Source organism: Anser anser (genome assembly GCF_964211835.1).
Source record: "Anser anser genome assembly, chromosome: 2".
NCBI classification, from domain to species: Eukaryota; Metazoa; Chordata; class Aves; order Anseriformes; family Anatidae; genus Anser; species Anser anser.
Window position 1 is genome coordinate 105,022,155 of NC_139721.1, and position 24,240 is coordinate 105,046,394.

Consider the following 24,240-nt stretch of genomic DNA (forward strand, 5'->3'; position numbering starts at 1 on the left):
CGAAATAGATTTTTCTGACCCCACCCACCCGGGCTTTCAGATATTTTCAATTTCCATGAATTTTAATAAGATGAGTTAATATGCCCTCTTTCCATAGAAACTAGAGGATTTTGATCACCTCTCCTACCTTCACTCCTGTAGTCTGAGATTCTAATTTCGGTAGGTCATGAGGCTTCCCTACGTGTGTTAATCCCCTGAGGTGTTTCATGTTCATAGAACTTTTGTTTTGGTATAGATGCTTATTTTGTCTACATCAAGCCATTGAGCTATTTGTCTAGAGAAGGCATCACAGATAAGAAACAGAAACCGTATTATACATAGAATCCTAACTTAGATACAGTTATAAGTGCATCACACTAAGCATAATGCAAATATGCCCTATAGGTATAATAACTAAATGCTGAAGTCTTATGAAAGCAATGAGACTCAAAATACAAACACTAGTGACAGAGCTGAACATCTCTAAGATAAATAGTTTCTTACAGGAAACTGGAAGAACTTCGGTACAATTGGAGAGGCATTATGAGGTATCTTTTAAAATCTGATCATTCTGGTAGAACTCGTCATCAGCTCTCACCAATCTCACTTTCTTATTCCTGGAGTTATCAAATTCAGGGGTTCAGGGGAATGAAGGAGAAACTGCTTACTGTAATGATGATCTTAACAAAACAAAAAAAAAACTGATGGGAAAGGTGGAATGCAGACCCTTTGCATGTAGCCCCTCAATTATATTCTGCAGTGGACTGTATCTTAAGCCTCAGTGAACATCAGTGGAGTTGCAAAGATCTAATTGAAAGCACGTTTTGACTTTTAACAGAAAACTTAGCCCTGGACCAAATGGCTGCTGCTTCAATTGAAAATAATTCTGTTTTATTGCTGTCTTCCCCCCCCCCTTTTTTCTTTAAATACCCAAACTAAGTAATCTGGTAACCACTAGCCATTTATTTAAACGTTTGTACCCTATACAAATTCAGCTTAATTAAACAATGTGCATTATGCATAAATCTCCTTTTGTAGTGTTTGAATCACTGAAGAGATACTTCTGGTGCAAGTGCTGGGTTCCCCACCTGGGAAGGGGCAGCCTTGGCTATATGTACAGACTGAGTCATGAGAGGCTGGAGAGCAACCCTGCAGAAAGGGATCTGGGGGTTCAACAGCAAGTTGAACATGAGTCAGCAGTGTGCCCTGGCAGACAAAATGGCTGACTGGATCCTGGGGTGCATCAGGCCCAGCATTGCTAGCCGGTCCAGGGGTTCCACTGTGCGCTGGTGCAGCGTCACCTTGAGTACTCAGTGTGGTTTTGGGCTCCACAGTACAAAAAGAACATAAAACTACTAGAGAGACTCTAAAGGAAGGCAACAAAGATGGACAAGGGTCTGGAGGGCAAGATTTATGAGGAGTGACTGAAATTACTTGGTCCGTTCAGCTTAGAGAGGAGGAGACTGAGAGGAGAGCTCATGGTGGCCTGCAGCTTCCTCACAAGGGGGACTGGAGGGGGCAGTTCTGGTATCTTCTCTATGGTGACCAGTGATAGGACCTGAAGGAATGGCATGGGGCTGTGACGGGATGTTCAGGTTGGATATCAGGAAAAGGTTCTTCACTGAGAGGGTGGTTAGGCACTGGAACAGGCTCCCCAGGGAAGTGGTCACAGCACTGAGCCTGCCAGAGTTCAAGAAGCATTTGGACAATGCTCTCAGACACATGGTCTGCTTTTTGGGTGGTCCTATGCGTAGCTAGGAGTTGTACTTAATGATCCTTGTGGGTCCCTTTCAACTTGTGATATTCTATTGCTCCGTTTCCTTTGTTTTTAGGAACGGAATTTAAAATATCGATTTACCTACTGCCTTTAAAGACTTCTTTTTTTAAAAGTGTTCATTCTGTTCCTTTTTAGTTGGAAATAATCAGAAGACTAGTATGTTAACTATAAAGTGTGACTTGCATTTCTCTGGACATTGAGAAGTAACCTACTGTTTGAGAAATGCAGTCTTCATATACATAATTCCTGTTGATATTAAAGAAAGTTGGTACAGCGCAGGGATTTAGCTTGCATAAAAAAAAAGTTTTCATCTCCTGAGAGTATCCAAAATTAATTGTGAAAGGAAGCACAAGTGAGTTGGATAATTGACTCTTTATAGCTGCAAGAGACTTCAGATATTTAATACTCTGGGTGCCTTTGGAAATAACTATTGGACAGACCTAAAGCACTATTTCATGACTAGGTAGGTACAAGGTGTTCCTCTGTAGCTCTACATAGCTGAGGTTATACAGGAGCCACCTGGTCAATGTTTCTGCTCATTTTGACATGCTAATTCTGGTTAGATTATTCAGAGAAAAATCTGCAAGCCTTATCGCATTCTCAGTTCCCTTCACCTGCTTTACAGAGCATCATTTATACCTAAGCTAACCAAGGACTTGCTGCATGTGTCTAGGAATCCAAAAGATTTGCGTATAGCAACTAAAAGTGGAGGAAAAAATTATAGAATACACCTACTTTACTAGGATATGTAAGAATTATTTACTTTGCAGAAACTACCCCTGCTTTTCCCTTGAAATCCAACTTATTTCCATGACCCTAAACTAAAAAATGTTATTGAAGAATGTTACAAAAGAGTTTGGTGCTTGCTACTGCTGTCCTTTTGTTTACTTCATAAGATCTTGAGTGGAAGCTTACGTCACAGAAACATTTCCTAGATTAATGGGTTTATAGGCTTTTTCTTCTTAAGTACTTCTATTGAATTACATTAAGCCATTTATATTGTATTTCATTATGACTTGAATTATAAGAGTATTTTAGAAATATGAAATGTGATTAGAATGGTCTATATGACTTGGTGTTTGTTGCTGGGCTGCTACTAGAATATCAGATTCTGTGCAGACCTATTAAACATGGTAAAGTGGTTTGATGTATTAGTATAAAGTTCTGACTAGTGTTTATGGCAAGACCCTGAAGTCATTTGGGAATGTCGTGAATTTATTGCTGCCTCCTATTTAAGGATGCCCTGACCTATTGTGTCTGGAAGGATTTCTATGTCTGGTATCTTGCTGTCTCCATTGCAATACCAGCAAGTGACCAATGTCACTTTTATGGGCTCTTAATTCTCTGGGTGTTTTATTACTAGAAACACCTCTTTCAAACTTTTCTTCTGCATGGAAGTCTTATTTTTCTTCTGGAATATCCTGTGTGCATTTCCTTAATTTTATTAGGTTTTAACTTACCTTGTTGTTATGGCTCTGAGTCCTTGTTTTCCATGCCTTTATTTTACAAGGGTTGTTCTATTCACTTACAACAGCCAATATCACCTTTATGGCATGTGGAGTTGTAACTCCCACTGAAGTCAATATAGCTTAGCACTTGGTATAGGTTGCTAACCTATACATTGAAGACTAATGACTTGAAAGAGTATCAATACAGGAAAACACTTCCTTTGCTGTAATTAAGCTAAACTCTTAGAAATGTAGTATAATAGTCACTGTAATTGTATCAAAAAATAAAGCATTGAGGGGGCATATTTAGATATTCAAGGCGGTTGCTGACAAGGAGTTTTTGAAACCCTAAAGAAAAGAACTTTACAGGTAAACATCTGTGCTATTCTGAAGAAGCCTGTTTGCTAATCTCTTTTTCTCTGTGTGGAATCTGTCAAAGAAAATTGTATAACTTTTTTCAATATGTTTAGAGATACTTTTATTTATTTATGGGGTTATACTTAACACCAAATGCTTTCACAGCCATAGTCTATAGCTGTGTTAATGTAACAGAAGGTCTAATGACCTTTTAAATATTAGAATATTAACATTAACACTGAATCAGTGTAAATGTTTATGCTAGATTAAAATCCTGACCTTCCAGGGGGGTGAGGGGAGAGTACAAAAAAGATAATTACAGTCCCTAGCTAACACTGTATTTCACATACGTTATAGCCTGATTATAAGACCTTCTAAACATGCTTTTAGGTTAGAGTCCTTAAAATTGCGTATTTTGTGCAGGAAGAAAGACCTTTTATTTTTAGTGTAAATATGGGTTCCTGTGGTGGTTTTTATTTTTAATAACTTTTTTAATAGGAAAGATATATTTTGGACATGATTTTGATCAGAGGGAATGCCATGGTTTTTTACTCATCCTGTTTGTGAGAGAGAGATTAAATAATTGTGTTATGCTATCTCCAAAGGTGTGAGCAGAACTATTTTAATCTATCACAGAGTATGCCAAGTGGACAGGAGACAAAATTTGTCTTGGTGTCATGGCAGTGTCTGAACCCTCCCTTCAATCTGTACAGGCTGCTAAATAGAAAGCAAATTTGAATAACATATCAGTGACTTGCACAGTAGTCTACTAGAGCTCTTCCATGCTAAAGGATCACTTTCTAATCTGTTGTTCTTAGTCTGAGGACCACTTGTCTGCTTATGTTAAACTGTCAAATTTTAAACAGCAACATATAAATCCATTTTTTTTTTTAGCTCCCAGATGGCTTAGTTTTCAAATACCTTAGTGTCATTGTGATATAATGAATACGTTGTGCAGGTCCTTAAGCATGTGAACAAGAATGCATTATGTACTTAATAAGCTCAGCAATGACAATAGTCATAGTTATGGCTGAATGTCATTGCCTTTCAGCTAACAAATATAAGGTGCAGGCTATCCTGAGTCCCCACAAGAAACCATGAATGCTTGCTTAAGTGATGGAACCGAAGCTGATTTTTCAGTTTTATAATCTTGTATTGGTTTTCTATAGACATACATTTGATTATGTTTGCTTTATGACACTCCTGATCTTTTATTGTTGATATTCATTTTATACCTGAATCATATATTGAATGACAAGTAGGTCTAGCATAACGTAGTCCATTTTCAAAAGCCATCTGGACATAGCCCTGGGCAGCCTACTCTATGTGTCTCTGCTTGAGCAGCAGGATTGGGCTAGATGACCTCTAGAGGTCCCTTCCAACTTTAACCATTCTGGGATATTTCATCTGATAAAAGTAACTAAAAACTTAAAGGTGTGCTTTAGAAATAGAAGTTCTAATGATTGTCATAGACTTAAATAATAATGATGATGATGCTTTAAGTTGAATCAGAAAATGTGACATTTCAAAGCATGAGTCTTATTAATCATCAGGTTGTATTTTTCTTTAAAATACTTCTGCAATGTACTTGGCATGTGAAACTGTAAAAGCTGAGCAGATAAAGACTTCCTTGGAATTTTTTTTTTTTTACACAGTGAGAGTGATGAAACTCTGGAGCCAATTCCTCAGAAATGTTGTGAGGGGGCCGAAAAAAATGACCTGCAGAAGTTCCTTACAGCTTGTAATTCTGGATGATATCTGAGATTAGCCAGGATTGCTAGCTGCTGAAATAAAGATGTAAATCAGTCCTAAAATATTCTGTGCTCCTCTGCTCTGTGATGCAGGTGGCTTTCATTTCTGTTTTCAGTTTACAGCTGACTTCAGTTTCTATAATGAGGTGAATCATAAAATATCCTTAAATGCTAGGAAATTTCAGATTTAGTGCTAATCTTAAGGCAAAACCCATCTGTAGCACTAGTGAACAAATTGTGGTTCAGTATTTCCCTCTTAATTGTGCATTTGCAAAATGATTTAGGTTCTGGTCTAGTGAACACTTCAACCTGTGCCTAGCTTCAAATGTCAAAATGGAAGTAATGAGAGTAATAGTTTAAAACTGAGTAGACATGGTCAGACAACATGTCTGAATGTGTTTGTACAATAATTGGCAAAAGGAGCTGTAGTCTTCCAGAAATCCTTTGGGAAGTATAGGACTGCAGATAATAAAAAGCTAACTTACATGTTAGGTAGATGTAAAGCAAGAAATGGTATGTTCTCAGTTTTCATTTTGTTTGTCCTGGTTGAAAAATAAAAATAAACTGCACAAAGCTGTAGTTCACCCATGTGGAAGTTTATTTTGATAAAATAACTAAAAGTCTTGTTCTTTAATGACCAAAAAGATACTTATATCGGGAGAGTTCTTAAAGTGAAAGTTATACGCTGAGAATTCTAAAGTTCTGTAGTTTGGGATATGGTCGTAGACAGTATTTTATATTTCTCTGGAAAGCGACTATTTTGAATAGTCTAAAGATTTGTTTAATAGACAGGCTCTGTGCCAGCACATGAAAGATATGGTTGTGACAATTTCCATAAGTCTAAGACATTTTTCTATATTACCTCTGCTGCCTGCAAGGTCTAATATGCAGAAAGCACAGCTTGTGAAAGGTTGTCTCCCACTTGCTTCTGGCTCATTAGATGTTAACTTCCAGTGAAACTGAACCTAATCCAGGAGTGAATAATGTTTGGATCCACAAATATTCATTTCCATGTAAATTTTTGGGCTTGTGCATCTCTGCATTTGTACCTTTTAGCCTCTGGTCTTCCCTGAAGATTGGTGCTTATTAACTGAGGAGACTGAGCTTTGCACACAAAAAGGCAAAATAATGTACCTCGCGACACTGACAATTTAAGATCAAATCCTACAAATACACTTTCAAGTGCCTGACTTCAAAATCAACACAGCTGCTCAGGTGCGTACGCTTAGGCTTAAGCAAAAGTACATACTGGCATGAATATGTTTGATCTGGAGGTGTCTTGATTCTAGAAAGTAGACTCTGTCCTTCATGGAAATCACTTTTTGGTCTTTTTATGTGAACTTTTTTTTAAAAAAAAGCCACCCTTTTTTTTTTTAAAGCAATGTACAGGCTCTGGGCTTCAGAGCAGAAGTGCGTTTTAAGGGTAAGTTTGACAGTGCTGATGCAGTGTATATATATGTGGCTATGTAGGTAACTTCAGCCTGAGGGTTTTTAATCTGGAACTTTTCTTAAACAGTGAATTCACACTGAAAAATATGAAAAAGTTAGTGTCAGGCCAAGAAAACTCTTATGTGCTATTTCTTAGATTGTTTTCTTGACTTGGATTTTTTTTTTTATAAATATGCTTGAACTCCTTAAGCTTGGACTCCTTAAGATAGTTAAAGAACGGTACTTTGTTTATTGATATAGATCCTATTCAGAAAGACTTGTAAGAAAGCCATTAACTTTTATTTGGAATCTAATTCTTGCTGGGTTCAAGAGAGAGCAGAAATATTTTTTTTCTTTTATGACAGTTTTCAGGAAAAGTGTTGCTTTTGTGACCTGAGTTTATACTTGTACTAATCATTGTATAGCCTGTACCCTCTGTGGCATTTTACGATGTGTTTTTGTATAGCATAACTTGCTATAAATAGTTATTACTTTAGGTATGATATTTTTCAGTACCTTTTATGTGTTCGGAAGCACGTAGTGTGCGTTAATCTCAATCTTTAGTAATGTAAATAGAAGTTTAAAAAGATCACAGAAGTTTCTGAACTGTAGTGCATTAGTGTTAAACATAACTTTTCACTTGAACAGGTTTGTTTTTGTGGTGATACAACTCTGCTTGTAGTCAGAGGAAAACTAGCTTTAATTTGCAGTCTCTCCAATGTATCTGTCACTGTTTTATGTATATAAACTTAAGTAAAATATCATAATATAAGTTTGCAAAGCTATAATAGGCTTTGTGTTCATGCACTTGCAGGCAAAGTAGATTCCTGTGTTTAAAACCTGATGTGGAACCATTCTTCCCAGCACTACTTGTCTGAAGTACAGAGTAAGGTGGCAAAGGGATAAGTCTTGGCTACTGTAACAATAAATGCTCTGTAATGATTAAGTCTTTTCTTAGCAACAGTATAAGCATCTTTGTTGGCTTGAGGATACCCTTACCAATTGTGATTGGCTGACATAGTTTTTTTTTTTTTTTTCCTTTTAGGTATTAAACACAAAGTTTTTGGCTATGCTGAACACTGCATTCCATTAAAAAGCTAATTTAAATTAGCATGTGTTCCAATGGGTTTATCTAAATTTAAAGTGCTTGGTGAGCATTTTCTGTGCATTTATTCTAATGAGACTACCCATGGGAAGAAAATTCTCCTTGTTGGAGGAGTGGTTGCATTGTCAAACTGATTGGGGGGAAAAAAAATCAATGATTTTTCTTTCTTTTGGATACTTTTATTTCCTGTTTTTCAGCATTGCGTTTATTATTTTGATTATCTTACAAAGTCAGCATTCAACACTCATAATAAAACAAACTAATAGGTATTAGTAGGTTTCTTAATATCAGATCTATTCTTTGAAAATGCTAAAAGAAAGCTTATACAGTGAATTGCTATGATCCTCTGTTATTACTTATTTTGCAATTAAGTTGCTTATTTTTATATATGAACTAAGTAGATTACAGGAGAAAGCAACTTCAAAAAAAAAAGTAAGTAATTTTAGGAAAGGGTATGCTTCAAAAAAACAGATAACATAAAAGATTCTGGACAAATCCAGTCAGTTGCTTCCAGAAAACTGATTTCAATGAATGATTTGCAGGACATAGTACTTTTGAATTTGAAAGTACTGAAAGTTACTGGGGAGAGGAAGTGGAGGAATAATACTCTGTAGCTCATTCCTTATTTGACCTCAGCTATTTCAATCTTTTGAAATCTTTGAGGAAATGAGATAACTTTCTGATGGTTGACTATTCCCTGTGCTGTGCTGCAGTGTTTGAATAGTGAGTGAAGAAAAAAGTTGAAGCCAGCTGAAGGTGGTTGGATTGTGTGTTTTTTTTTTTTCAAATCACCACCACCAAAAAAAAAAAAGCTTCTGCTTTATTGGTCCATCTCATAGATTTACTAGACACTGAGCACAGTTGATTGTATACGTACTCTTCCTGTTCTTGTCAAATCAGCCTCCTTAATTCATGATAGAAGTTCACAAAACTTACAAAAGAGCCAGAGAAGCAAGGGAGGAGAGGGAGAGCACTGTTGGACAAACATACTTAGGATGTGCTGCTGTAAAGCAGCATTTTCTAAACCATAAAGAGCTTATATTCATAAATCAGTTAAATCCCAGTACTACAAGAAATCAGGCAAAGCTGCTGACATGGCACTGTCAAGTTTCCATAGTGAAAATGAGTTCAAATGCATTTGGGAGCAACTGTAACAGAGTTAAGGTTTTTAAGAGATTAAGATCATGTTACACTCAGTTTTGTTTTTTTTTTAAGGCACATAAAACATGGGATAAAGTATTAAAGCAAAGGTGAGGAACTAGATTAATATAATAGTTCACTATGAAATAGAGAGTTGGACCTGTGTCTTCACTCTGTTTGGGGGGGGGGGGAACACATCAACATTGTATCATCTTAGACGAGATGACCATGAGAATTCTGCAGATTTCAAATGGCTAACATTTACTATATCCAGTTTACCAAAACCCGGAAGATAATTGCTATCTTAGGGAGTGGGAGGCGTTGAGTCTGGACTGGGGTGGGGGCAAGGGGGAGGGAGAGGTCAGAGAGAGAACCCTGTTAACCTCAAGTATTTCATCAATGGAACTAAGCCAGGAAAGAAAAAGATCCTGATTTATGAGAGCAGATGCTAATGACAGTCTTCAAGCTGAACTTTGTAAGAGCTTTTTGGCATGCTTGACAGGTTTAAAAAAAAAAAAAAAAGATACAGTCAAAACTGAACTCTTGTCATTTGTATCTCAATAGACAACCTACTGATTCAATCTTTCCCCAAGTTTCAGTCGAGTGTGTGACTAGTGGCATGCTTCTATTACAGCTTCTGTTGTTACACATGAAGTTGCTGACAAATATTAGTTTGAACTGTTTTCAATGTCATTCTATCATTTTCCATCTAAGATAGAAAAGAAACTATTAAATACTGCTACCTCCAGCTATGTGGACCCAAATGTTAGCTATTCATTCTGTGAATGAATGGGCCAGAATAAACTCTTTTAGGTGGTGGTAGCTCCAGTCTAAAGAGATTCTGGCACTTCAGGATATGCTTTCTTTGAACTGTAAGCACACCAAGAGCTCCATAATAACTGATTTACTTAGACATGATATGATAATTTAAAAAAATAAAGTTCCTCTTTGCGGCTTTTTAGGACTTTTTTTATTGTGACTTGTCCCATATAGATTGCTGCTAGGAATGCTAGAGTCCTATTCATTTTGTAGTTAGACTTGCAATTTAAAGGTCACTTTTGTTTATCTTTAGAGATCTTGAAGACAATTAAAAAAGAAAACAGACGACAACATTCCCACCATCTAAGAAAATAAAAACTGAACTCATGGCTTACTAGCTCTTGCATACAATACTTCCCTCATCTCTAGACTGCCTGATATGTCTGAGGAACATATTTGGATCAAAGCGGATGTGAAAACATAACTCACATTATCAAAAGATGCTAAGTATCAGTATTAAAACTGGTGAGTTAACATTTGTTATAAATCCCTAGCTATGCTGTCTAGAGAGGAAAGTTATTTATACAAATAACTACAGAACTAACCACTTCATCGATACTAGAGCTGTAAAAAAAAACAGAAGTGCTTTGATTTTAAAATATTTAAGGATATTTTTCTGTCACAGTTCACTTTAAAGACTGAAAGATTTCTTTAATAAAATTTAAACTGCTGTATTAATTTCTGGATAACAGATGTAGGCATTAATATGCTAGTTAGAGCTCACAAGTTCTGTTTCTGATGATTTCAAATTCTATAAAATAGCTTTACTGAAACAGTAACATGTACTGTACATGGCGGGGGGGGGAAGCTGTGGAGGTACGTAAGTTACAGGAACATCAAATTTCTATCCTATTAGTAACTGACAAAAACATACGATGGCATTGAAAACAATTGGTGAAATTCAGTTAGCCTATTGATAAAGGTTATACAAAGCTGTACTTTCCACTACTTGCATTACTACTTTAAAGTACAGCACTGTAGGAACACTGTATGTGTTACCATAGATCCACTGAAAGTTTCAGATCCAGCAGAACATCAATGAGCATAAGTCGAATGCTATTTGTGGAGAATTGCCTAAGAGGAAAGCATGATTTTCTGGTTTTAAATGTTCAACCATCTGCCTGACATACAAAGGTAAGGTAAAACTGTCAGATGTAAACAATATTCACAGCTTCTTTCAGAACAATGCACCTGCGTGATGGCACTCTTTTCTTCCTCTAGCTATATTTTAACTTTGTTTCATCCTTCCCTAAGTGTCTTCAAGATTGCTACCACTCATTCTACTTTCACAGTGCTCTTTCCACAACAGCAGAAACAATCTCTCCTTGAAGTTCGCTGTTCTTGTGTACGCTACAGCCTCTGTTTCCTATCAATGAAATAGGTCCTTGTTGTTTCCCCTAGTTTGATTCCACTTTCCTGCTATTATCAAAACAAATTACATTGGATGTAACATACCTGAATAATAGATTCAGTTTGCTGTTAATGTTGTTTTCTTTTCTTGTGGTGGATTTTGTTGATTTTTCTCAGTATTTGTTTTTCTCTTTGTGTTGAAGATGGACAGAACCCTCTTGTGTTCCTTTTCTGTTGTTGTTTTTTCCCTCAAGCACTCAGATTATTTTTTCTGACTATACAGAAGTCTTTCTACTCGCCTTTTGCACAGAAGTATACAATGAAAGCAGGATCAGAAATTGTAGGACACTTTATCCTTATCCTTGTGTTTTGGTATTTCTAGCCTGAACACAGGAGAGCATTTCTGCTTTTTTTTATCTCCATTCTTCCAGCATTAAATTGGCATAGGATACACTTAAGTAGAGAAGTTGAAACTTTGTTTTGTGGGGACACTCACTGACACTCATTTCATAAAACCACTAGATCTTTGTTCTAAGGTGTGGTTTTAGAGGTTAAGATAAACAGCACCAAGTCATAATGAGTCTTAGTCCTTGAAGCATGTAAGGGTTGAAGATGGAATATAGTAAGTATAGGTGATCTGATGTGATACCTGCCTCTGCTCTTTCTATAAACTTAATTGTAGAATATTCTTTCGGAAAACAATGGCATTAATATGCTGAACCTGGTACATTGTGAAGTATTCTTCAGTATGGCAAAATCTTGATCTAAAATCCTGTGTGTGTGGCAGAGAGAAAGTAAATACCACTTGTAGCATCAGTGGCAGAATCAAAGAGATGTGATGGTTCTCTTAACTATGTTAATATTTGAGGTGGGTAGACGACATAAAGCTATTAGTACTGAAGAGATTTTTTTTTTTTCCTGGTGTTAGTATTGTCTCTTGTTGAATGCTGAAGCCAAAAGTACTATATGTTGTCAGGCTTCATCTATTTGCAACTTAAAAAAAAAAAAGCAAAAACAAATGAAAAAACACAAACACCAACAAAAAAAGGCAAAAAAGAGAAAAAAACTTTATAAGTATTTTAGGAGCTTTTAATTATACCTTGGAAATAGAATTTTCTGATGTGGTACTTAGCAAAAATACTTTTGATCTCAGTGTTATAGTCACTCATTTTAGCTGAAATGTTGGAAGTTAAGGAAAATTGAGTCAATAACCAGTCTCAATACATTAAAGATTTGAAAGTCATGAGTAACCCAAAACTGGAGTTTAAGAGACTTGTTAACTAAACATGTAAGCCTGCCTTGTTAATTTTTTTCTCCCTGCTAGTCACAAATACCATATCTGCCTTTTGCATCTTGAAGTTACTGGACCATGAGAGCTTATATAATCTTGTCTTTAGTAGTCATTTTAAGTAATATCATTGTTGTAACTGTGAGCCATCATTCTTGGTTTATATACCACTGTATTTACGTATACACTACTATTCTGTGCATACTCCTTCTTAATGATGAACACTGTAGCTCAAGCTGTTTAAGACAATTTTAGCCTGCACAGAATGCTACCTCTATGCTACTATATCACCAAACAATTTTCATAAAAATGCTGCTTTGATTATCTTGTTAGGAGAGGTTAATTTTCTGAGGACAAGATGACTTAAAGCCACAAACTAACTCCTCAGCAGCAGAAACACCACCAATATCTGAAGCTGTAGGAAAGCAATATGGGAGTAGAAGCACCAGTGCACAAGTCTATATACTTAACTGAAGACAATTTAGCTACAAATCAAACAGCTGTTGATGCATTGAAATTCAAGTCTTCAGGAAAAGAAAACCAAGCAAGTACAGCAATAACAAAAATTCTTATGTTAAGAGCAGGTTTTCATATTTTAATCACTGGTAATGAAGTTAAGCATATCAAACATCCTGTAATTTTACTTGTCTCCGAAGTTACCTGATCTCTGGAGTCACCATTGGAATCTGATCTGTACACTGCTGAATGTCACTATTGCCATTCTCCTCATCAAGTTCTATAGCTGGACTGCTAAATCTAAGTCCATCTCTGTTTAACAAATTAGAATTAGCACTGTAGGGGAAAATACTTCTATATGTGTAATCTATTAATTAGCCTCCTTATCCCAATTTCCTTTTTGGTTATTTAGGTGCTACTAATGTGAAAGCACAATCACTCCCTGCTTTCTAAAACTAGCTTGTGGAAGTGCTGCTCCTTAGTCATCTCAATCTGAGAAAGCTTAGTATGGGGTACTTGTTTGGCTTGTCTTTTAGACAGTTCATTACTCCATAAAAAGTCTAAGATCATTGCCAGAATGCATCAAATGGTCCTACTCACAAATCCAATTTCACCAACAGAACAATTGGCATGAAAAATGACTTCTAGAAATATAGTATAAGATGTAATATTCATGAAATTAACCTTAACTGAAGCTATGGGAAAGGGGGAAACGAGTACAGTGAAGCTTGCTGCATGTATGATGCTCTGTATAAGGCATTGTATTATTGATATTTAATCAGTAATAAGCATTAAGTCAAACTTTTCAGGAAACTGAGAATAATAAACCTCCTGTGGCTTTAGAAGTAGAAGCTCATAGGATGCTTACGGTGTTAGACTAGCAGACTGGAGAAAACAGGAAGAGATCTGGAGAAAGGAAATAAGGTATTACAGAAGGTAAATAGAATTCTGAAGAATTAAATGTTTATATTGGCCTTGCAAATTTAGGGTTTATAACCTCTAAAGTTGTTAAGCTGTTTCTTTAAAGCCTCAAACTGGCCTGATTAATTCCCTGTTTGTAACTCCCAGTTTTGGAATTCAGTCATGTAACTGAAAATGCATTTTGAAGCATAGCTTATATTAATCTCAAAAGTAGCTCTCTTAAACTGAAAAGTCTGTATTACCTGAAATAGTTTGAATTTTTCAACTCAGATGGCTTATAATGAAATGTGATAGTGATAACTATCTAACTTAAACTTTGTCTCTAGACAAGAAACCTTTTCCGTACTGTGTATCTGCACTGCACATAAAGCTTATGGAAAAACAGGAACTAGTTTGATCTAGATTTGGTTTATATTCCTTAGATGAGCCTTGTGTTTTGCTGCATTATATGAAATCTCTTCTGTCTCTTAATCACTAAGCGCTGTGACCTTTATGTAATAATTTAGTCTTGATTGTCCTACATAAATTGCAGGTATTATAGAAGAATGATGGATTCAGTGTCTATTCTGGAAGAAATTTACTAGACTACCCACTTGGTAAGAGAAACAAGTCTGTTCAGATAAGGTGATTAAAATGCTAACAATCTTTATTCAATATGAGACATTTGTTAAAACCATTCCAGAAGTAGAATAATCTTTGGAAATAAATTGGGAAACATTAAGGAGAAATTTCTTATGCTGTATTCACAGAAACCTTATGAAGCTTCCAAAATAACCCTTTAATCTGAGCAAAGATTACTTGATCCCCCAATGCTAATCGGGAAGGAGCCATTCTTGGCCTGTAGGGCCAGAAGTTTGAGTGTAAAGTGATATTGCATTGAAAGTCTAATATTGATAAGAAATTGTAATATTCCTAAGAATTGTAATAGCTTAAATAGAAGCGTGAGTCTGGAACGATTACTGAAAAGTTCTGCCTAAGACTGCTCATACAGGAACAGACCATAAATCAACATTTTAATCCTGAGTAAACTCTACCTTGTAATTACAGGTTGGGTCTTCAAGTAGCCATGTTGCTGTTCCTACTTGAACAGTAGCTAGTGGGATTTATCATTTAGAAACTGTACACTGGTAACGGTGACTTACAAGGACAAGATGTCGTCTTCTTTAAATGATGGTTTTGTTAAGGCTTTTTATGAGTTTTCCATATGTGTTACAAATCAGCAGCTAAAGGGACAGGCTACGCTGGGAAATGTTATTAGTAATAATCAATGAGTGAATTTGATCTATGGGAGATGTTTTGGACCTGAAAATGAGAGAAACCATTCAGTACAGGTTGTTAAAGAGGAAAAAAATCTATTTATCTTCTAAATATGAAGATTTCTCTTTCACTAATAGTAAAGATGCAGCCTTATGGGACTTACTGCTTTAGCAGGTGTTATGCTCTCTATAGTAACTTCTGTGCTCTTTCATACTGGACAAACCTCATTAACCAAAACAGGCAAAGTTTATGCCAAACCAAATACTCCAGAAGGGTCATGCCAGCATCTAGACAATGCTTCCCAACAAAAGAATACAACAAAAGGAAAAAAAATACAGCAAGAAAGTGTCTGTTTATGTACTACTGCTGACAGACTTAATGAATTAGTGCAATGTAGGTTAGAAGGGACAGATCATAAACTGCTGCACAATTTGAGGTTATTGGACTCCATCAGAAAACAAGTTGCACGTTAACCCTATTTATTTGAGAGATCTTAAGGAGTCCTTAAAAAGGTTCCACCAAAAACTGGTACTGAGTGGTGAAAGTATCTTTTTATTATTCATCAGAACACCAAGCTCTTGCTTGGAGGTGCTCATTATTAATACCTAGGAAAAAGGATCAATAGCCCAAAAAGTCTTATGTGTACCTGGCAGAAAACAAAAGAGTAAAGTAAAGATATCTCATGATATCATTTAACTTCTTTTCATATTGGTGTGTAAGAAAATGTTGGTTTACATGGATGAACTTGCTTTCAAACAAAGCACAAATTACTAAAGGTTTTCAGGTCACACAAGAAAAAAACAAGCAATTTCAGATGATTTTCTGCTGAGGACCGCTTTGACCTTACATTATTACATTATGAATCACTAACATTTCCCACTTACTCAGAGAGCAATGGAAAAACTTAGGTCAGTTGACAGTAGTTCTTGGACGTACTGCCACAGTGCAGGGAAATGTTTTTGTCGCTTTCCCTGATCATGACTCTTTGATCTGCTAAGCAGTTCATCATCCAACCTTTACCTGTTTGCTACAACTAAAACAATACTGGATATTGTAAATGCTGAGTAGAGTTTTGTTTGTTTTAAGTTTTAAATATAGCTGTCCCACAAAGAACTGTTTTTTTTTTTTGGAGGGGAGGGGGAAACAGTGCAGGGATTGTTTATTTTGGAGGCACGCCTTACCAAGCTTATCATTATACATACAATTTAACATGAACTGACCAGGTGTTTTAGAAATAGAGCATTTCTCTTTTGTAATAATCTGTATTAACCCATTTGCATAAAATATCTATTTTATTTGGGGGCTAGTGATTGGGAAGCATCTATTCATTTAGCCTTCAAAACTTCCTGATGGTCCATTTCATATTTATTAGGAATAAAGTAATTGTCGAAGACCTCCATTTGGTTCTATCCTAATTTATAGAATGATAGCTCTGTGAAATCATGTAACAATTTTTACTTTATCTTGATCTGTCAAATTAGATTTCATAATTGCTATCACTTTAGCAAGTAGCTAAAATGGCTAAATGGCTAATCCTCCATTTACTTTTTTTTCCCATAATGATAAAGTCAATTTGTGCCCACATACAACATTTTTATTTGCATGTTATTCCATTTCATATTAGTCATCCTATCTTTTTTCCTAAGACTGTGTTGTCATCTAAGTAAATTGAGGTTATGTAACTTGCAGATGCTAAGAGCTAATTTCTACGCATCACTTTTTGTAATCACTCCAGGTGAGGCCTCACAAGGGCAGAGCAGAGGGGGACAAACACCTCTCTCCACCTGCTGGCCACTCCTCTGTTGATGCAGCACTGGATGCAGTTGGCCTTCTGGGCTGCAAGCATGCACTGCTGGTTCATGTCAAGCCTTTTGTTCACCAAAACCCCCAAGTCTTTCTCTGCAGGGCTGCTCTCAATGAGTTCTTTTCCCAGTCTGTACTCATCTCTGGGATTGCCCCGATCCATGTGCAACACCTTGCACTTTGACTTGTTGAACCTTATTAGGTTCATGTGGACCCACTTCTCCAGCCTCTCCAGATCCCTTTGAATGGCATCTCTTCCATCTTTGGTATCAACTACACTATACATCTTGGTGTCATCTGCACACTTGCTGAGGGTGCACTTGATGCTGCTGTCTATGTCACTGTTAAAGATATTAAACAGTACTGGTCTCAGGACAGGCCCCTGAGGGACACCACTCATCACTGGCCTCCATTTGAACATAGAGCCATTGACCACTACTCTCTGGGTGCAGCACTCAAACCAGTTCCTTGTCCATTGGTTGGTCCACGCTTTCGACACAGTGGGACTGTGTCGAAAGCCTTACAGAAGTCCAGGTAGGTGACATCAGTCGGTCTTCCCTTGTTGACTGATGCAGTCACTCCATCATAGAAGAGTGAGCCACCAGATTGGTCAAGCTTGATTTGCCGTTGGTGAAGCCGTGCTGGCTGTCCTGGATCACCTCCTTGTCCTGCACGTGCCCTAATGTTGCTTCCAGGAAGATTCATTCCATGATCTTGCTAGGCACAGAGGTGAGCTTCACTGGCCTCTAGTTCCCCAGGTCTTCCTTTCTATATTTTTTTTTTGGCAGTGATGTTTCCCTTTTTCCAGTCATCAGGGACTTTGCCTGAATGCCATGATTTTTCAAATACAATGGAGATTTACTTGGAGACCACATCAACCAATTGCCTCAGGACCCTGGTAGAGAGGTCCTGAGGGAATTCCCTAGTCCTCAGTATTCTCCAGATAATACGGAGAGAGGTACTGCTATACCTCTGCTGTAATAGTGAGCAGAGTGAATGAGCAGAGTAAACTTCACTCTCAAAGTTTTTGAAATGCTTGGCATAATCTTTCCAAGTCTAGCTTTCTTCCAACATTAATGATATATGGTGTGCATATGAGTACTTTCTGCTGCTGTATGCCCTGGTACGCTACATCTGCACAGCAGCTCCCAGTGGGGAACCCCCCCCAGCATTAGTGCTTCTGGGCAGAAAAGATGTTAAAAATAAAAACAGTCCAGGGGAGCATGTGTTTTTTTTTTCTTAGCTAGAGCCAGTCTACATGTGTCTCAAACCAGCAGTCTGTTTAGAAGAGTCCTGGTTATGGCAGGGGAGCTTTCTTAAAACTAGCCAGTGAAGTTTTTTGATTGTTTATGATTATATGGTTGCTTCCCCCTCTGTCTCCCCCTCTGTTTCCCCCCCCCTCTTAATTTAATGCGTCCCTATGTCACTTAAGCATATCAGAGGTGTTTGGGTAATACAAAAAAATTCCTTTCTGCTGCTCTTCCTTCACCCCCCGCGCCCTTTTGCAATGGTGAAGGTAGATTAGTTCAAAGTGCTGAACATCTCATTTGCTGATAGTTAGGCATGCTTATACTCTACCAAAATGGGGAAAATTGACCTGCCTAATGTCAAAAATACTCTATTGCTGTCACTCACTTGGAAACTGAATGATCTTAATCCACTAATATGAATAATATTGTAATGGAACCCAGAAGCTACAGTCATAGGACTACCTCTTGTACAAACATGGGGCAAAAAAACTTTCCTGTTCATCTAAACAATTGTTTGTTTAATACAAATAAGCATGTAAGTAACCAGAAAAACCTATCTAAAGCCATGGGTTTTTTTCGTCTGTTTAATGTAGATGGCTGTTCTGCAGCTTCACTGAAGGAGTTATGATGTTAATTAACAGCTCTCTGTAACAGCTCTTTGTAGCTGTTTCTTCTAAATATGTCTTTACTTCTTAACCGTTTTCACTGTAACATGTGATCTGTAACCTTAATGCCAGTTTTTCTGCAACTCCTGCCAAAAATGCTGTTTGGTAATGTGGATTAATGCAGCTCCTGACTGCTTTTCAACACAGATGGAAATTCACATTCTGTTTCTATGGATATGAAATTTCCATTCTCCTCCAGAATAACAATAGAGGCTATACTGACCTATTCTTCAGTAATATGAATCGGGTATCATGTGAAAGCCTATTCCTGAGCACAGGAACTTCTTTGGAAGTGTTTGGTAGTTTAGACTTGAGCACAGGCAACAGCTGATGCATGCTGCACAGAGTACCTCTACTGGTAATAGCCCCAAACTCATCTCTATTCTATCATCTCGACAGTGTAACACACAACTTCTTTTGAACCTCTTTCTCTTTAAAAATATAATATGCTAAGTCATCAAACATGTTAGCTTATTTCTAGATCCTTGAGAGATCTCCCATAAACTCTTCATGTATTTATCCTGGCTCTGACAATACAAAATTTAATCTAGCGTCAACACTTGTGGTTGGTTCACTGGAACTGTCTACTTTATTAATTTTTAGGTTTTATTAGCATTTTATGAGTTTTCCTATTTTGGTAATAAAAACCTTTTGGTTTAGTGTTCTAGTGCCAACTGCAACAACCATCAAGTCCACAGTATTCAACTTGTTGGGGTGGCAGGGCAGTGTTGTAAAGTCCTCTAGATCCTGTAAAGCACATGCAATCATGTTTTACCACCCATCACTAGTAGCAAGAATATATATTATTCAGTGTTAGTATAATTGACTGGAATTTAATCTTGCTACTCTTTCAATTAATGACTAAACTATGAAAGAGTAAAATGGGGTTATAGGTTCATATTAACCTCTAATAGGTGAGTACACGACTGCATTGAGCTAAACTAGTACTTTCTCAGGTAAGTTTTAATAGTTCACAACTATCTCCTTTCCCTTTTCCTATGGCCTAATCACTTATTCTGTTTAAAAAATAAGTGTATATGTCTGATAATACCTAATTTGTTCTTTAAAAATGTGTATTTTCATGGAGATTGTCTGTCACTTTAAGTAACTTCAATTTAGGTGCAGAGAAAACAGATACGATTAAAACTAGGATGGTGAATAGCATTGGGGTGGTTACTTGCATAGAGACTTTGACTGTATCTGTAAAGCTCAGTGCAGTTAGTTCAGTAGTGACAGCATTTCTCTCCAGCAGCTGAAACATGGGCTTTTGTTTATCTTCTACCATTTATATTCTATTAGCTAGAAGATAAAGAAGATAACTGAGTTGTCCTACAGAAACACAAAGAAAACATGAGGTGTCCTTTAAGGTATTACAAACGCTTTCCTCATCTCAAACTTCTCTGGAATTATCTTGGCCTAGTTTACATAAACCTCTCATGGAGGCTAATTAGAAAATCAATGAACAGTTGAGGTTGGAAGGAACCTCTGGAGGTCATTTGTTCCAACTCCCCTGCTCAAGCAGGGACACCTAGAGCAGGTTGCCTAGGACCGTGTCCAGATGTTTTCTGAAGATCTCCAAGGATGAAGATGCCACAACCTTACTGGGCAACCTGTGCCATTGCTCAGTCATCCACACAGTAAAGTGCTTGCTTCCTGATGTTCAGAAGGAACCTCTAGTGTTCCAGTTTGTGCCCATTGCTTCTTGTCCTGTCATAGGGCATCACTGAAAAGAGCATGGTTCTGTGTTCTTTGCACCCTCTCTAGGTATTTATACCTGTTGATAAGATTTCTCCTGAGTGTCCTCCAGGCTGACCAGTCCCAACTCCCTCAACTTCTCCTCATAGGAGAGATACTTCAGTCCCTTCATCATCTTGGTGGCCCTCTGTTGGATTCTTTCCAATACGTTCAAGTTTCTTTGGTACTGGGGAGCCCAGATCTGGATATAGTACTCTAGGCATGGCCTCACCAGTGTTGAGTAGAGTGGATGTATCTTGACTAGCTGGTGGTACTTTGCCTAATGCAGGCAATACTGTTAGCCTTTGTAGCAGCAAGGGGTCCTTGCTGACTCATGTTCAACTTGCTGTTTATCAGGACACCCAGTCCCTGGGAAACAAACTGAACTGTGAGCAACCAAGTCATGGTGGTGAAGGTTTATTGATACAGGTGTTCTCATTTCTTTTAAATGGATTTCTTGAGGAAGCAATCCCCATTCACACCCTTTACAAGATTTTTTTTATATGCTCACACCTGTCAGCCATCAGAGCCTATAGACGAATGACAGGAAATTATAAAGAACAAGGAAGATTAAAATGAGAAGTCATCCATTCATGACTGGGGATTTCAATTATAAAATAATTAAGTCTCTGGTTATGATAGGATTCCAGTGGTTCTGCCAATCTTTTGCGGGTTTTTCCTTCCCCTCCCAAATGAACAATATACAGCCTTAGGAAATAAGTTAAAACTCAGAAACTTTACCTTTTCTGGACTGATCAATGGGAATACCATGAGCAACAGCTGTAATGTTCCTACATAGAACTAGCTCCTTTCTTTTAGCATGAAGGGACAGGTAACAGTGTAATAGTACACCAAGTGCCTGGACCAGGCACCCTTTTCCTTAAAACATGAAGCATGTATGACAGTGCAAAACAGAAACAAGATTTCTTCCAGTCCTAAGTATTCTACATAAATAAGGTAAAATGTCGCTAAGAACCAGTAAATACCAGGCTTTGGTTTGGCTGGAGTAAAGCCTCATGAAAGATTTCCAATAAATCTTGGGTATTCTTTGCAACATACTTATTTTATGTGATAAATTCAGCAAATTGACTTGCAAACCATAGTAAGGAAAATAAACACGTTGTGCAATACAGGGGTGGTCTCTTGATGTGCATTTGTTTCAAGAATATGAACAAAACAATATACAAGTGCCAGGCAGGGGGGTGGTTACTCAAGTTTTCCATGTCTGTTGAAAATAAATGACTACATTAAATTTTAAATAACAGAATGGTAGATCATGCTTTATTTCCTTAAACAACAACACCAACAAAAAGTCCTTATGGAGATTTGTATTGGAATCCACCTTATTTCATAATTCAAATAGGTTTCAAAGTTTTTCCTTGTGGACAGTGTCATGTACCAAAGGATTTTCACAAATAATTTGTCATGATTCAACCAGCTTAATGGTCTTTGCTCCTTTGAGGCACAGCAAAACTATATTAAGATTTTCTCTAGAGAGCCCAGATGTTTTGCTAGTTTTGAGAAAGTGGTTTGATTGACTGAGGCTGTTTAAGAAATGTCTTTGTCAGACCAAGAATCCGAGAGTAGGGGAATGGCTGGAACTGCAAAATTGTCAGCTCCATGTATGAAGCGAACTCTTGGAGTCAGCTTCATATAACCTCTGTTATGTTAAAACTCTTATTCATATTGCGTACCAACTGACCATCTAAGGAAGGGACTCTCCTTTCTCTTCCTCCTCTGTAATTTTCAACCTGTGTCCTGGTCCCACTACTAACAAAAACAGATCTTTGCCCTGTTTCAGGCTTTGGCTGACCTTTCATGCCCCTTTTGGAAGGGAACTGAATTCTCTGTTCTCTGTAAAAATGTCAGCCTATAACTGAATGACATTATATCACCTGGTGTTGTGGTTTAACCTGGTCAGCAGCTAAACACCACACAGCTGTTCGCTCACCCTCCCCTCTCCTTCTCTGGGAGGATGGGGGAGAGAAATGGGAAGGTGAAGCTTGTGAGTTGAGATAAAGACAGTTTATTAAGACAGGAAAATAATAATAATATTGATAATAGTGCTACTACTAGTAATGTGTATGAAACAAGTGATGCACAATGCAATTGCTCACCACCCGCTGACCGATGCTCAGCCTATCCCCGAGTAGCCACCTTCCCCACCCCGGCTAGCCACCCCTATATATTGTTTGGCATGACGTCAGATGGTATGGAATACCTCTTTGGCCAGTTTGGGACAGCTGTCCTGGGTCTGTCCCCTCTCAGCTCCTGCTGCACCCCTAGCCTGCCCGCTGGTAGAACAGAGCGAGAAGCTGAAAAGTCCTTGGCTTAGTGTAAGCACTACTCTCTAACAATTAAAACATCAGCATGTTATCAGCGCTCTTCTCATCCTAATCCAAAACATAGCACCCTACCAGCTACTAGGAGGAAAATTAACTCTATCCTAACTGAAACCAGGACACCTGGGTGCACAGCATCCTTGCTACCTGAAAGCTTATACAAATGTTGTTGCCTAGGTCAGCATCAAGCTTAGTGCTAGGTGAGCCTATGCACCACTGATCACTATTTCCTATGAATGGTGTTTTCCATGAAGAAAAAGAATTGAAGATTAATTTTCTCCAGAAGTCTATTTTTCCTGTTGAACTCAGTGCTCAGCTTTTCAACTGTTTGTGCATGAAAAAGAATAGTCTGCATTCACAAGTTTGCTTGTCCCAGATTTTTTATTTTTTTTGTGTGTGTATGGGTGTTCATAATTAAGTGTTGGAAGAGTGTCCTGAGAGGAGGACTGTCAGTACTTGGATTTTGTGTAAGAATTAGTAGGTGCTGCTGTAATGTACTAGTAATGAGGTTTTGGTGCAATCTCAGAAACCGAGAGCTTATATAAGAGCTCTGAAACTTACAGGATAGAATTAGAAGATAAAGACTTTTCTGTCATAAGTTATCTTATAAAAGTTGTTTGTGTCACGTTTACAAGAATTTGCTACAAATTTTGCAGTGTGTCGAGGAACAGTGTAAGTTTATGAATGCTCTTGAACACATTCTACAGGATGAACCATAACTACAGCTTGAGCAGAATCAGGAAGCTGTATGTTAAAAGTACATTATCCAAGTCTGTGCTAACGAATCTGTACATATCAGAGAATTTGCAAGTTCAGCCAAGGTGGAATGTCAGCTGGAAAGACGATCACTGGGAAATAAAAATTAATCAAAAAATGAAGTCTAAGCATCGTATTGTTCATCTGCTGTTCATTATGATTATTTCATCTGGTTGTTATTTCTGAAAGTATCTGAGCACTGTATGTTGAAAAAATATTTTTGCCATACATTCCAGTGAGAAAATTATTATATATTTACAGATTGCATTGTCATATTTTACTATCAACATTTTGTATAATAATGTCAAATTCCTTGCTCTGGTGAGCGTCAGTTTATTGCCTTGCTGTTTTCCAGGTGAGATTAGTTTAGCTGTTAAAAGGCTGTTTCTGTGCTGTGAATGAACTGTCAGATATCTCTTAGAATGTGAGATCACAGTGATGTTAATAAGACACCAGAACTCTTTAACAAGACGTTTCTTGGTTGAGTGGATAGAAAATATTGCTTTTAATTTCTTAGAATCTTAAAATATTAAAAAAAAAAAATCTTTTGTTTTAAGATATTTACAATTTAAATGCTTTATGAGAGAGTTCAGGAAGCTAAATGTGGAAGCTAT

General features: G+C 37.3%; 1 protein-coding gene across 20 annotated transcripts in view; it reads left to right on the plus strand.

Moving 5' to 3' along the window:
• Positions 1–24,240, plus strand: part of CNTNAP2 (contactin associated protein 2) — a 1,168,055-nt gene that overhangs the window by 392,724 nt on the left and 751,091 nt on the right. The window contains exons 3-7 of one of the 20 annotated variants that reach the window (XM_083826982.1): positions 6,369–6,527; positions 7,786–7,890; positions 10,058–10,269; positions 10,809–10,938; positions 14,352–14,415. The exons of 10 other annotated variants lie outside the window; for them this stretch is intronic. The gene's annotated coding sequence lies outside the window, so the exon portion shown is untranslated. Of the gene's footprint in view, positions 1–6,368; positions 6,528–7,785; positions 7,891–10,057; positions 10,270–10,808; positions 10,939–12,775; positions 13,835–14,351; positions 14,416–24,240 lie in introns of those variants that run through there. 9 more of the 20 variants (XM_083826983.1, XM_083826985.1, XM_083826987.1 and 6 more) reach the window with 9 other exon arrangements.